Source organism: Triticum aestivum, chromosome 4D (assembly GCF_018294505.1).
Source record: "Triticum aestivum cultivar Chinese Spring chromosome 4D, IWGSC CS RefSeq v2.1, whole genome shotgun sequence".
Lineage (NCBI taxonomy): Eukaryota > Viridiplantae > Streptophyta > Magnoliopsida > Poales > Poaceae > Triticum > Triticum aestivum.
In genome coordinates this window covers 127591014-127607618 of record NC_057805.1, presented here as the reverse complement: position 1 = coordinate 127607618, position 16605 = coordinate 127591014, and positions in this window count along the sequence as shown.

The window sequence follows — 16605 nt, the reverse complement described above, 5'->3', positions numbered from 1 at the left end:
ACTGCACCAACTTACAGCTCCTCCATTTAATATAAACACGTATCCGGTTTGTGACTTAGAGTCATCCGGATCAGTGTCAAAGCTTGCATCGGTGTAACCATTTACGACGAGCTCTTTGTCACCACCATAAACGAGAAACATATCCTTAGTCCTTTTCAGGTATTTCAGTATGTTCTTTATCGCTGTCCAGTGATCCATTACTGGATTACTTTGGTACCTCCTGCTAAACTAATAGCAAGGCACACATCAGGTCTGGTACACAGCATTGCATACATGATAGAGCCTATGGCTGAAGCATAGGGAATGACCTTCATTTTCTCTCTATCTTCTGCAGTGGTCGGGCATTGAGTCTAACTCAACTTCACACCTTGTAACATAGGTAAGAACCCTTTCTTTGCTTGATCCATTTTGAACTTCTTCAAAACATTATCAAGGTATGTGCTTTGTGAAAGTCCAATTAAGCATCTTGATCGATCTCGATAGATCTTGATGCCCAATATATAAGCAGCTTCATCGAGGTCTTTCATTGAAAAATTCTTGTTCAAGTATCCTTTTATGCTATTCAGAAATTCAGTATCATTTCCGATCAACAATATGTCATCCACATATAATATTAGAAATGCTACAGAGCTCCCACTCACTTTCTTGTAAATACAGGCTTCTCCAAAAGTCTGTATAAAACCATATGCTTTGATCACACTATCAAAGCGTATATTCCAACTCCGAGAGGCTTGCACCAGTCCATAAATGGATCGCTGGAGCTTGCACACTTTGTTAGCACCTTTTGGATCGACAAAACCTTCTGGTTGCATCATATACAACTCTTCTTTAAGATATCCATTAAGGAATGCAGTTTTGACATCCATTTGCCAAATTTCATAATCATAAAATGCGGCAATTGCTAACATGATTCGGACGGACTTAAGCATCGCTACGGGTGAGAAAGTCTCATCGTAGTCAACTCCTTGAACTTGTCGAAAATCTTTCACAACAAATCGAGCTTTGTAGATAGTAACATTACCATCTGCGTCAGTCTTCTTCTTGAAGATCTATTTATTCTCTATGGCTTGCCGATCATCGGGCAAGTCAGCCAAAGTCCACACTTTGTTCTCATACATGGATCCCATCTCAGATATCATGGCCTCAAGCCATTTCGCGGAATCTGGGCTCATCATCGCTTCCTCATAGTTCGTAGGTTCGTCATGGTCAAGTAACATGACCTCCAAAACAGGATTACCGTACCACTCTGGTGTGGTTCTTAGTCTGGTTGACCTACGAGGTTCGGTAGTAACTTAATCAGAACTTTCATGATCATCATCATTAGCTTCCTCACTAATTGGTGTAGGAATCGCTGGAACTGATTTATGTGATGAACTACTTTCCAATAAGGGAGCAGGTACAATTACCTCATCAAGTTCTACTTTCCTCCCTCTCACTTCTTTCGAGAGAAACTCCTTCTCTAGAAAGGATCCATTCTTAGCAACGAATTTCTTTCCTTCGGATCTATGATAGAAGGTATACCCAACAGTCTCCTTTGGGTATCCTATGAAGACACATTTCTCCGATTTGGGTTCGAGCTTATCAGGTTGAAGCTTTTTCACATAAGCATCGCAGCCCCAAACTTTAAGAAACGACAACTTGGGTTTCTTGCCAAACCACAGTTCATATGGTGTCGTCTCAATGGATTTAGATGGTGCCCTATTTAACGTGAATGCAACTGTCTCTATAGAATAACCCCAAAACAATAGCGGCAAATCAGTAAGAGACATCATAGATCGCACCATATCTAATAAAGTACGATTACAACGTTCGGACACACCATTACGCTGTGGTGTTCTGGGTGGCGTGAGTTGCGAAACTATTCCGCATTGTTTCAAATGAAGACCAAACTCATAACTCAAATATTCTCCTCCACGATCAGATCGTAGAAACTTTATTTTCTTGTTACGATGATTTTCCACTTCACTCTGAAATTCTTTGAACTTTTCAAATGTTTCAGACTTATGTTTCATCAAGTAGATATACCCATATCTACTCAAATCATCTGTGAAGGTCAGAAAATAACGATACCCGCCGCGAGCATCAACACTCATCGGACCGCATACATCAGTATGCATTATTTCCAACAAGTCTATTGCTCACTCTATTGTTCCGGAGAATGGAGTTTTAGTCATCTTGCCCATGAGGCATGGTTCGCAAGCATCAAGTGATTCCAAAAGCCCATCAGCATGGAGTTTCTTCATGCGCTTTACACCAATATGACCTAAACGTTAGTGCCACAAATATGTTGCACTATCATTATTAAACTTATATCTTTAGGCTTCAATACTATGAATATGTGTATCACTACTATCAAGATTTAGTAAAAATAGACCACTCATCAAGGGTGCATGACAATAAAAGATATTACTCATATAAATAGAACAACCATTATTCTCTGATTTAAATGAATAGCCGTCTCGCATCAAACAAGATCCAGATATAATGTTCATGCTTAACGCTGGCACCAAATAACAAGTATTCAAATCTAAAACTAATCCCAAAGGTAGATGTAGAGGTAGCGTGCCGACGGCGATCACATCGACTTTGGAACCATTTCCCACGCGCATCGTCACCTCGTCCTTAGCCAATCTTCTCTTAATTCGTAGCCCCTGTTTTGAGTTGCAAATATTAGCAACAGAACCAGTATCAAATACCCAGGCGCTACTGCGAGCATTAGTAAGGTACACATCAATAACATGTATATCAAATATACCTTTCACTTTGCCATCCTTCTTTTCTGCCAAATACTTGGGCCAGTTCCGCTTCCAGTGACCAGTCCCTTTGTAGTAGAAGCACTCAGTCTCCGGCTTAGGTCCAGACTTGGGCTTCTTCACTTGAGCAGCAACTTGCTTGCCGTTCTTCTTGAAGTTCCCCTTCTTCCCTTTGCCCTTCTTCTTGAAACTGGTGGTCTTGTTGACCATCAACACTTGATGCTCCTTCTTAATTTCTAACTCCACAGCCTTTAGCATCGCGAAGAGCTCGGGAATTGTCTTATCCATCCCTTGCATATTATAGTTCATCAGGAAGCTCTTGTAGCTTGGTGGCAGTGATTGAAGAACTCTGTCAATGACACTATCATCAGGAAGATTAACTCCCAGCTGAGTCAAGTGGTTGTGGTACCCAGACATTCTGAGTATATGTTCACTGACAAAACTATTCTCCTCCATTTTGCAGCTGTAGAACTTATTGGAGACTTCATATCTCTCAATCCGGGCATTTGCTTGAAATATTTACTTCAACTCCTGGAACATCTGATATGCTCCATGACGTTCAAAACATCGTTGAAGTCCCGGTTCTAAGCCGTAAACCATGGCACACTGAACTATCGAGTAGTCATCAGCTTTGCTCTACCAGGTATTCATAACATCTGGAGTTGCTCCTGCAGCGGGTTTGGCACCTAGCGGTGCTTCCAGGACGTAATTCTTCTGTGCAGCAATGAGGATAATCCTCAAGTTACGGACCCAGTCCGTGTAGTTCCTACCATCATATTTCAACTTAGCTTTCTCTACGAACGCATTAAAATTCAATGGAACGGTAGCATGGGCCATTAATCTACAACAACATAGACATGCAAAATACTATCAGGTACTAAGTTCATGATAAATTAAAGTTCAATTAATCATATTACTTAAGAACTCCCACTTAGATAAACATCCCTCTAATCATCTAAGTGATCACGTGATCCATATCAAGTAAACCATGTCCGATCATCACGTGAGATGGAGTAGTTTTCAATGGTGAACATCACTATGTTGATCATATCTACTATATGATTCATGCTCGACCTTTCGGTCTCAGTGTTCCGAGGCCATATCTGCATATGCTAGGCTCGTCAAGTTTAACCTGAGTATTCTGCATGTGCAAAACTGGCTTGCACCCGTTGTATGTGAACGTAGAGCTTACCACACCCGATCATCATGTGGTGTCTCAGCACGACGAACTGTAGCAATGGTGCATACTCAGGGAGACCACTTGTACCTTGAAATTTAGTGAGAGATCATCTTATAATGCTACCGTCATACTAAGCAATAAGATGCATAAAGGATAAACATCACATGCAATCAATATAAGTGATATGATATGGCCATCATCATCTTGTGCCTTTGATCTCCATCTCCAAAGCACCGTCACGATCACCATCGTCACCGGCTTGACACCTTGATCTCCATCGAAGCATCGTTGTCTTCTCGCCAACTATTGCTTCTACGACTATCGCTACCGCTTAGTGATAAAGTAAAGCAATTACATGGGGAATTCATTTCATACAATAAAGCGACAACCATATGGCTCCTGCCAGTTGCCGATAACTGTTACAAAACATGATCATCTCATACAACAATTTATATATCATCACATCTTGACCATATCACATCACAGCAAGCCCTGGAAAAACAAGTTAGATGCCCTCTACTTTGTTGTTGCAAGTTTTATGTGGCTGCTACGGGCTTAGCAAGAACCGTTCTTACCTACGCATCAAAACCACAACGATTTTTCATCAAGTGTGTTGTTTTAACCTTCAACAAGGACCGGGCGTAGTCACACTAGATTCAACTAAAGTTGGAGAAACAGACACCCACTAGCCACCTATGTGCAAAGCACGGCGGTAGAACCAGTCTCATGAACGCGGCCATGTAATGTCGGTCTGGGCCGCTTCATCAAACAATACCGCCGAATCAAAGTATGACATGCTGGTAAGCAGTATGACTATTATCGCCCACAACTCTTTTGTGTTCTACTCGTGCATATAACATCTACGCATAGACCTGGCTCGGATGCCACTGTTGGGGAACGTAGTATTTCAAAAAAAAATCCTATGATCATGCAAGATCTATCTAGGAGAAGAATAGCAACGAGCGGGGAGAGTGTGTCCATGTACCCTCGTAGACCGAAAGCGGAAGCGTTAAGTAATGTGGTTGATGTAGTCGAATGTCAGCACGATGGCGTGTTGACAGTGATGATGAAGTTACTGACGTAGGGCTTCGCCTAAGCACTACAACAATATGACCGAGGTGGAAATCTATGGAGGGGGCACCGCACACGGCTAAGAAATCAACTTGTGTGTCTATGGGGTGCGCCCCTCCCCCGTATATAAAGGAGTGGAGGAGGGGGCCGGCCAGCCTCATGGGGTGCGCCCCAAGGGGGGAATCCTACTCCTACTAGGAGTAGGTTCCCCCCTTTCCTAGTCCAACTAGGAGGGGAAAGAAAGGGAAGAGGGAGAGAAGGAAAGGGGGCCCGGCCCCCCTCCCAATTCGGATTAGGCTTGGGGGCGCGCCCCTCCACTTGGCCCCCTCCTCCTCTCTTCCACTAAAGCCCATGAAGGCCCATTAACCCCCCCGGGGGTGTTCCGGTAACCCCCCGGTACTTCGGAAAATGCCCGAACCTATCCGAGACCTTTCCGATGTCCAAACATAACCTTCCAATATATCAATCTTCATGTCTCGGCCATTTCGAGACTCCTCGTTATGTCCGTGATCACATCCAGGACTACGAACAACCTTCGGTACATCAAATCACATAACTCACAATACATATCGTCATCGAACGTTAAGCGTGCGGACCCTACGAGTTCGAGAACTATGTAGACATGACCGAGACTCATCTCCGGTCAATAACCAATAGCGGAACCTGGAGGCTCATATTGGTTCCTACATATTCTACGAAGATCTTTATCGGTCAAACCGCATAACAACATACGTTGTTCCGTTTGTCATCGGTATGTTACTTGCCCGAGATTCGATTGTCGGTATCATCATACGTAGTTCAATCTCGTTACCGGCAAGTCTCTTTACTCGTTCTATAATGCATCATCCCGCAACAAACTCATTAGTCACATTGCTTGCAAGGCTTATAGTGATGTGCATTACCGAGAGGGCCCAGAGATACCTCTCCGACAATCGGAGTGACAAATCCTAATCTCGATCTATGCCAACTCAACAAACACCATCCGAGACACCTGTAGAGCATCTTTATAATCACCCAGTTATGTTGTGATGTTTGATAGCACACTAAGTGTTCCTCCGGTATTCGAGAGTTGCATAATCTCATAGTCATAGGAACATGTATAAGTCATGAAGAAAGCAATAGCAATAAACTAAACGATCATAGTGCTAAGCTAATGGAAGGGTCAAGTCAATCACATCATTCTCTAATGATGTGATCCCGTTCATCAAATGACAACTCATGTCTATGGCTAGGAAACTTAACCATCTTTGATTAACGAGCTAGTCAAGTAGAGGCATAGTAGTGACACTTTGTTTGTCTATGTATTCACACATGTACTAAGTTTCCGGTTAATAGAATTCTAGCATGAATAATAAACATTTATCATGATATAAGGAAATATGAATAACAACTTTATTATTGCCTCTAGGGCATATTTCCTTCAGACGAGACCAATGTGTAACAAGATTATTCCAGTCACTGTCTGATAAATATAGCACTAGAAACTTTACAGAAATTTCATTTAGAGGCTTGCCATCGAAGTGCGCTTGCCTCAGGTAGGAACGATACTTCATCAATGAGTGCTGGAAAAGCGCAACCAACCCTTGCTCGTCTAGACAATCCAGTTTGGTCCTCGCCTATTTAAAAGAATGAAATCTTGTGTCTTCTGTCAGCAGAAACATATGCAGTAATTACCATGAATAACATTAGTACATTACTCACGCATAAGTTGCGGAGGTAGACTGGAAATTGTTCTGTGTCTGCGGTATAATCTTTCCATGAAGGAAAGATGCGCACAAAGTTCCTGACAACAATATAAGCTTCATCTTCTAAACTGGGAAGAAATGGAACAGGGGTCTCTCTGGTTTGAAAAGGGATTTGGCAACTGGATTTGGTGCACTCTTTGCTGGAATGGGGGTTTTGCGTCATAGAGCTAGTGCTATGTCAACTGGCATCGTCATACTGTTTGCTGCAGTTAGGGTCTACTGAGTTGGGGCATCCGAAATGACCAGTGTAGTAGGGCTAGAGTCTGCTAGAGTTGGGGTGTTTTGTGGGTCAGGTGATATTGCAACTACACCAAATGGGCTATTTGATTTATCAGGTGTCACTACCTTTTCCAAATACTTTGCTCGTGCTCCTCCGCGATAGCAATCGCCCTCTTCCTCTTGAACATCTGATACACAAGAACAACATTTGAATGGATAAATATGGTATGATGACAGATGGAATATGTACTGAAAATGGATAGGCAGGGCGTATTCACATACACGATGTGTAAACTAAGCTAATGGCAGTGCAACAAAGTAGAAGCAATGCAAAGCATCAATTGCAAGATATGTGCGACCAATATAACCTTGGAAAGTTAGAGCAAGCACCTTGATGGGTGAATAAGATAGGGCATCTGCCTCTGACTCCTCCACTAGGGAGCTACATCGACTTAGGTCTCCCTCTAGCTCAGAATCACTATTATGATCATATTCTGAGCATGAATCTGTAGGTGTAGAGTGTTTGCATTGCATTGCATCCAGACTTGATTTCAGTCCCTTAATGCCAAGTTTGACAGCCATGGCATTGTTCTGCTTTATTCTTTTCATGCGCGCAAGCTCATAATCATTATGATGCTGTTCAGAATCTGAGATTCATGAAAACATAAAAAGTAGTCAGATTATCTATGGAATGCATTGCGGATTCAACTCGAAGAGTGTCTCCCTATAAACCCTTGCATATGCAAAGTTCACCCCCCAACCATGCTGACCAGACCACACACGGAAATACAAACCTCTTATGTCTCTATAACAGGCAGACACACATTTCAAAACTGAAGTAGGAACATTAGAATCATATCAAATTCGTATTTGAACAAATAAACTAAGGAATTATCAGTGGCATAATGTTTAGCTTCAAGGGTGGAGTGCTGGTAGTGCGACACAAAGCACGTAGGCAGATTGTATTCCATGTAAAAGATCGTAGTCTTTGTAAAAGCTGGAAATGACACTTTCTTTCTATACAATGCAGTGCTCGTTGCCCACACATGATGGAAGAGATCACATAGAGAAATACTATTCACTCATGTCTACGGTTCCAGTATTTTGAAACAGGGTGGTCCACCCTAAAAGAATATTGACAACAAATATGACAAGGCAAGCATGGAGGTAGTGAATCAATCATTTACTTGTGAGCTTACTAGGACAGGTATGCAGAATTGTAACTGCAGTACAAGATCGTCCAAAATCTGAATCAAGAAGTTTGTGTAGCACTTATTGTTTGCAACTAATAGACGTGAATAATTGGATATCATATCAAATGAGTAAGAAAGACAAGTAAAATTGTCAACAAACCTGGCCTGCAGTAGTAATCTAGGTCAATGTCACTACGACCAACAATCCAAAATGACTAGTGTTTGTTCCTAGGGCCAGAATTTTGAAACCCTGTGAACTTTACAGGTACTAAAGATTACTAAAATACATCTGAACCATTAAGTGTACGTAGCACTCAGCACACAACAAACCCTAATGACAGTCCTACCTAATGAGTATTGAATCAATTAGAAAATGGGTGATGAGGAGTGGATGCTGAGTGTTGAGGACGTATCTCAGGATAAATCGGGTTGGCTTAGTGGGTGCAGAACGCCTGAGCCCTGAACGGACTGGGAAGGTAGGCACGGCGGCGCGCCCGGGCAGCGGTGACGCTGTTGGGCGAGCGGCTCCTGACCTCCTGTTAGTCCGGCGTCTCCTCCTAGAGTCATGACGTCTGGGGACGGCAAGTCGCCGGCAAGGCAGGCGGCTGGGGGCGAGTAGAGATCGGAAGCGCGCAGCAGAACACAGGGGAATCGGGGCCTGGGCTGACCCAAAATCCTAGGGTGGGCTGCGGCCCACCGTGGGCACCTTGTAGAGATACACACCCGAGCGGCGAACATGCATTTTCGGAACTAAATTAGGAACATTTAGTTGACCAGTTAAACGACTCTGTTTTAATAATATCAGATTCGTATTTGAACAACTAAGCTTGTTTAGCTTGATGGGTGGAGCAGTGCTATTATGACACGAAGCACGTATGCTGATCCTATAGTAATCATAAAAGGGGGAAACCTAAGCATTTTTTTAGCAAAAGAGGGTTTCCCCTCCGATTTCTATTAAAGAAACCACCACGGAACCAACATGATCAATTAAACCCTAAGCATGATCAATTAAACCCTATTATGACTGTGCCATGGCAGATTTAAAGCTGCAAACCGAGGAAATGCTATTTATCATCCATTGTTTGCTTCGAACTAAGAACTAAATTCTAAGAGCTGAAAAGAAAGTACAGTAACCAAGTTACGATCTATTTTCTGGTTGAGACAAAAATGTTGTGGAGATATGAAGTACCACCTCTCTTGCGGCGCCGTGTAGGCATCGGGGGTGCGATGGCTGTCGGTGGCGTTGAAGCAGATCTACAATGTTAGACGGGTGCATCGGGTGATAAGTCCCATTGCGGCGGAAGAGATGGGGTGGAGGACGGTGGCGATGGATGGGGTGGAGGACGGAGGCGATGGATGGGGTGGAGGACAGCGGCGATGGATGTGGTGGCGGACGGAGGAGGCTGGTGTGGCGATGGTGTTCTAGCATGGACGGTGTATGAATGGGAAAGTGGAGGGAGAGGTACGGGGAACCATGTTTTTGGGACGCACCTGTCTGAAATATGGGAAAGTTATGAACTTAGCCCCCGTTTAACATTTGGACGTCTCGTTGGTTGGGGATAGGACGGTAATCTCGCATCTCGCAAATATTTGCCAAGAGTGATTTCGAGCAAGGAGAGGGTGTTTTGGCGCCCATGGTTGACGCCCACGGTGTATGAATGGGGCTGACAGGTAGGGTGGTTGTGGCATGTCTGAGTGAAGTTACAAACCTGCCCCTATTGAAATTATTTGCTAACATCGATTTCGGCCGAGTCGAGTTTGTTTTGCCGCCCACCGTGTATGAATGGGGAAATGGAGGGAGAAACAGAGGTCTTTCGGACGAGCTTGAATCAAATGTGTTTTTCCGCCCATGTTTGGCGCCCACCTTGTCGGAATGGGCTCAGAGGCGGTCGTGTCATGTCTAATTGAAGTTACTAACCTACCCCCATTGAGAGCAGTGGAAATCGGGCCGATGGATTGTCCGTGTAAGGGGTAGACAGTAATTTCCATCTCCCAAACACTTGGCTTCGGGCAGCCGACGTGGGAGTGGACATTTTGCCGCTTGTTTCGAATTTTGGGACAATAAGCATGCACGTTTACCCTGGCAACTAAATTCGAATCCATTTTGTATTCCTATACGAATCTTTATAAATCATTCTATGTGTTTTTATATATATTCAAAAGCACGACAAAGATGTATTCCACTGTCATATATGAATATGATTTGCAAATGCCGATACTCGAATTCAGAAGCTAGAATCCAGTTTAAGGTGAATTCGAATATTTGGAACACTTTATTATGTCCAACTCAAATGTCACACGCAGCATAATGTGTACTCCCATTTAGATATGTACACAAGCGATGTATCAAGATTCAAATACCGAGTCAATCAACCAATAATGTACAAAACTAACAGACATATGAACACTTATGGAGTATATTGATCAATAATATCAACTAACATACATAAGCCATGCCGCTGTACTTTTTTGCTAGAAGAGCATCCTTTTTTTAGCGAAGCTAGTACAACATCTTGGCCATTTCCGATGTGTGCCACTTATGGTCCATCTATACTACTATTATTGCTGAATGCACATTCAGCCCGATTGGCATATTTGTAGGTCTGGCACAGCAATCAAAATGAAATGTCTCCGAGTCATATCAATTAATACAGATTTGTGCTCAAATAAAATTACAAACCAAAAAACAAAAAACAATTATTACATGATCTCTAAAACAAATGGTTTGATCGATTACATGAACAATGAACACAAAGGTTATTCAATGATGGAAAGAAAATTTCACCTATGATTTACCAAGTGGGAATTTAATTTCCTTTTTTCCTCCAGGACCTTAACAATGCGGTCAGTCTCAGCTTGCTTCATTTTGAAATCCACCAAATATTTAATAGTTGTCTTGAGTACTTCTTGTGATTGTGCTGTTTGCTTCCTCAACATGTCAACTTCATCTCTAAGTGCAGAAGCAGAATCTCTTTCTACCACTTGTTTAGCCTCTAGAGCATCAGCAGTTCGCAATTCATGATGCACGATTGGGCCGGTGCCACTGCTGTGGGATGATACAACATCCATGGGGACCTCGCTCTTTGATCTTGGGCTAACCTGTTTTGCCATTAAAGTTCCAATTGGATTCTGAAAAGTTAAAGTTAGCAAAACATCTCAACTGGGAGTTATAACAGCAAACCAGTTAAACAAACAAGGAAATAAAGAGTTTCAATTGGATGCTGAAAAGTAGTTATTAACATCATTGTAACTGGTTGTTGCAGCAGCAAAGCAGTTAAACAAACAAGTTTTGCAAAAGGTACCTGTTGTGGCATTGGAGTTTCACTTGGATCCTGAAAAGTTGAGTAGCCAGTAACGTGATTAGAGCAACTGGTTGCAGCAGAGTTAAACAAACAAGTTTTGCAAAAGGAACCTGTTGTGGCATTGGAGTTTCTCTTGGATCCTGAAAAGTTGAGTAGTCATTAACTTGATTAGAGCAACAAGTTACAACAACAAACCTATTACACAAATATATTTTTGAAAATGTACCAACTGTGTAATTGGACTTCCAATTGGATCCTGAAAACTTGAAGTTGGTAAGATGATTACAGCAACAAGTTACAACAGCAAACCAGGTAAACAAGGAAGTTTTTGAAAACATACATGTTGTGCCAATGGAGTTTCAATTGGATCCTGCAAACTTGAATGTTAGCAATCAATAAATAAAGTTTCGCAAGAGCCATAAGAAACTAACATCAAACTAGTAAAACTAACCAGTTTTGGCAACGTATTTAATTACACATGAACTAGTAAAACTAACAAGTTCTTGGCAACGTATTAAAGTAACAAGTCGGTACCGTTTACCAGCAACACAGACATCTGTAAATTTCTTTGACGTAAGCAAGATGATTCCAACACATATATAAGTTAAAAAGACGGTATCCCTCATATAAACCTGCCAGTTGTCTATCTATGAACATGCAAACATTACTAGTGCTACAAGTGATAACAGCAAACCATTTAAACAAACAGGGTATTAGAACGTAAATTACACGTGAATTCTGCTGCACCCTAGAAGTACATATGACCAGCTATCTACGTGCTTAAGTAACTATTTAAGTTCAGACAAACAGGTAATTCTTAACGGTAAGTATCAAACACATAGATAGGTGCAGTCTATAATAGGATTAACAGGCTATGGCATTATGTAATCAGTAGCAAACTAAATTAAGCCAAGCAACGTAATTGAACAATTTTGCAATAAGTGGCTAACTAAAATTCCGAGAAGCAGGTAACTAAACTTACGCTAGCTCTTTGTACAGGCACACTGCAACTTCTTCTTCACTTACAAGATTCTACGAAGGAGTCCATGGCATCAATTGCTTGGATACGTAGTCCCAATACTTCTTTATTTCCACACTGCATTTGTAAGTCGAATGGTTAATCTGGTAAGATGGTGCGTCCTTGATATGTTATATGAGGACGTGTAGTCAGACTAGTTGTAGCCACACACATCACACTGGCTTTAACTGTATATTTCATGTGATTACATTTGGCATATCGAGATCTAAGAAATCTACAATAGGATGAAAAGACTGGCATCCTTCACATTATTGGCGAACTCAGTTCATAGAAACAAGCAATTCAACCATTCTGTGCGCAAATCAAAAGCGCCATTGGAATATTTTTCACTACCCCAATCATACACGCAAAAAGGGGCGACGCCACCGTAGGGGCTGGTATGGGCGGCCGCCTCGGGTGGCTAGAAAGTGTGCACCTAGTTTGAGTCGTCTAGGTTGGCCCAGGCTAGGTATGTTCGTCCCAACGCACGAGCAGGCAATGTAAAAAATGAAGAAAAACGTTTCAATTTGGATGGGCCAATAACATAAGTGCAAGGCAGGCCCTATAGTAGGCTTGCGACCCAAACGAGCGCCTCCCATATCGATCGATAGCAGGAAAAATCCCAATTCGTTCCCTCCAGCCTCCAGTCTGGTTCACTCCTAACCTAGCCGCCGCTGGACAGACCAACACAGCACTTCCTCGCGCCCTCATTGGAGGGCGGTCGCCGGGCTTCAAGCGAATGGAAGGACAAGAAGACAAAGATCCAGCCCTGGGTGTAACCTGCGTGGGAGGTAGCGGCGGTAGCACGGGCATGGCAGCGAGCTTGCGCAAACGGATAGTTGCAGCTTTCAAGAGCAGCATGCGCAACGAGCAGGTACATCACATCCCTGATTATATCTAATTCAACTGTTCAATTTCTGGCCAATAGTTAAACCTGACGGTGTTGTGAAACTGCTTGTATGTAGGGAATCTATGAGAAAATGAAACCAATTTCTGCTTATTTTATAGCTCCCCCAATCAATACTGAACTGACTGAATCTGATGTATCTAATCAAGTTTCTGTTGCAAACATACAAGCTCATCTTGTTCTTGAGCCTGAAGTGTCTAATGAACAGACTGCTAATGAAGGATTTGATGCAAACATTTTACATGCTCCTGGCGATGAACATATAGTGTCTAATGAGGGATCTAGTGCAAGCATTTTGCAAGCTCCCATTGAAGGATTTAGTGTCTAATGATGATCTGCTATGTTGAGAGAGACATAGAGATTTGCAGGCATTGATGACAAGCAAATTATAGTACATTTTCATGGCTTCAGGAAACATCGAGGCCATCTACCAAAAAGTCCCCATATCATGACAACATAGCATAAATACTTTTCGAATATGTTGTTTGAAACTATTGGCATACTTGTCCAGGATAGATATATTGATATGCAGTTTGCGCACTGGTTATAGGTGCAATTACACTTCGATATTTTCAGCCAGAGAACGAATAATTCAAGCAGGTACAGACCATGTTAGTAGTCCTTGTACACCATGTTGCATTTTGTGTTTTTTGGTGCTTGCATCATTTAGTGTTTTATAATCTGAACTACTTTGGATCATTAGCTGGTTTTCAAAGTGCATGTAGCTTCACATTTCTCAAGTTATGTTGATTTCCGGAGTGCAAGTGCCTTCGTATTTTTTAAGTTAAATTTTCGCCCCTGGTAACTTGAATTCGTGGATCCGCCACTGCACACAAATCATACACGCAGGCCAGTATGAATTAAATGAAATGCAGGGACTTACGCTAGCTCATTGTACAGGCTCACTGCAGCTCTGCTTGCGCTTGGGATGTTCCATGTACAAGTCCATGTTACTACTTGCTTGGATGTGCACGCCTTGTGCTCCTTGCATCCCCCTCTGCATTTTTGACACGGCGAATGGTTGATCAAATAAGAGGAATCGACCTTGCTGTTGTATCGGAGAGCAGATACTTACAAGGTTATACGGGTGTGCAGGATGTATACCAAATCCCGTAGCGCCGTCATGCTTCGCTGAAAAATGGTTTCGCTTGTTTCAGATGATATCTCCAGAAGAAACAACAGTTAAAGTCAGAATTGCATAGGCGTGTAAGCTAAGACAGTAGTGAAAGGATATCCAAACATCGTCGGAACAGTGCACAAGGGAGTGATGTGTGGATACCTAGTTCGGGCTGGCGTTTGGGCATGCTCGCCTAGCTAGAGTGTAGGTCACTTCAGAGCCGTTGAGGGTGATGTGCTGGCGTTGGCTGGCCGCGCACGGATGCAAATCTTGAGTGGCAGCGGAGCGCTATGATGCGGTGGATGAGACCGTTGGTGAAGCCCCAACGGCCTCGGGGGGTGGAGGTACGACGATGTGCTCGGTGAAGTAGCCCCGGTGAGGTGGGAGACGGCGTCGATGAAGCGCACCTGATGCGATGGAAGTCGGTGTCTGTGAGGCACGTCGGTTGCGGCGGACGAAGTTGTCGGTGGACCACCCGGTGCGGTGGACGAGGGCGTAGATGAGGTAGCTCCGGTGTGGTGGTGAAGCGCGACCGTCGTCTTCGTCGTCGTCATCCGGCACATAGGTGGGGGAAGAGATGAGACAAGGGGCGATTAGAACTTTGCTTGGGTTCGCGGTGAATTAGGGATTTGAGCAATCTCAGCACGGAAGGGGACGGTGGAGAAGGGAGATTTTGCTTGGGGCCGCCAGATATTTCAATCCGAAACGTGGAAGCGCGAACTTATTTTGTTGTCATTTTTTTGGGGGGAAGGGGGGAGGGAGGGAGGGGGTGGGTGGCTGGGTGTTAAGCGTCCGTACGACACACGCGACCACCACGACACGACCCTGGTCTGCCTGGTGCGCCTACATTTGAGAATGCAAACGAATCTTCTTTCATTTGCAAACGAATCTGTATGTGTTACCATGCCCGTGTTTTCCTTGCAAATAATTAGTCATTCGAAACGAGATACTATAAATTAATTAATGAGGAGTTATTTGAAAAAAAAATCGAGACGGTATCCACGCTAACGTGGATTAGAGTGTGTGTCACATAATTAGTTATTTGAATGAGAGTGTGTGTCACATAGAAATCTCCAATTCTAACGTGGATTTCGCATTTCATGGTATCCACGCTATTTTTTAAATACAAATTCATATGTATATGATGAATATCATGGTAGTGAGAAAACTTTGGATGGATTCAAACATATGACCTACAAAATAGCACAACAATCGAGTCAATGTCAACTTTTCCAAACCTAATATGGCACGAATTCGAAATAATTACCCATATGCATGGTCCTTAGTTCAAATCTTACAATGTACACGGAATTGAATCATCGATATTAAGTCTCATACTATCTACATTCAAATGTTGTTTTTAGCCCAAGCCCCCCCCCCCTCGGCACACACGCTACATACTTCCTGTATCGGTCAATCTTCCTCTCCTAACCACCTTAGTAGGCTATCGGTTTCCGACACACGTTCATTCTTTCTCTCCATGTTTCGATCTCTAACTCTCTCAACTACACAACCCCCTTTTTCCACTCTGTTACCAAATGTATTTACCTCACACACCCGCCATTGCACCCCATGCCGAGCTCTCCCTCTCTCTCTCCCTCCCACCCTCTCTCGCTAGATACATGCATTCCCTATCTAGCCCCCCCCCCAACCTCTCGTGCGCACGCACGCACGTTGTCTATCTAGGTCACTACCTAGAGACTGTCTCACTCTTTCTTCCACACGGCGGGCCACACTCTCTCAATCTCGCTCTCTTTATCTGAGTCTCAATTAACCTCGTTTTCTTTCACACAAATGATATATATCCCTGTTCGGGCCTCGATCGACACACTCTATACTCTCTCACGCAGATTGTCTATCTAGGTCAGTCCATCCAAGACGCCCCCACTCTTTTGACCTCATGGCGGGCTATGCTCTCTCTCTCTCTCTCTCTCTCTCTCTCTCTCTCTCTTTGTATGTCTCGATTGACCTCGCTCTTTCTCGGAGACAAACGATATATCTGCATGTTTGAGCCCAAATCGACATATTCATATTGTATATACTCTCTCATGCACATTGTCTATCTAGGTCACTCTCTCCAACCCGTCTCACTCTTTTGAT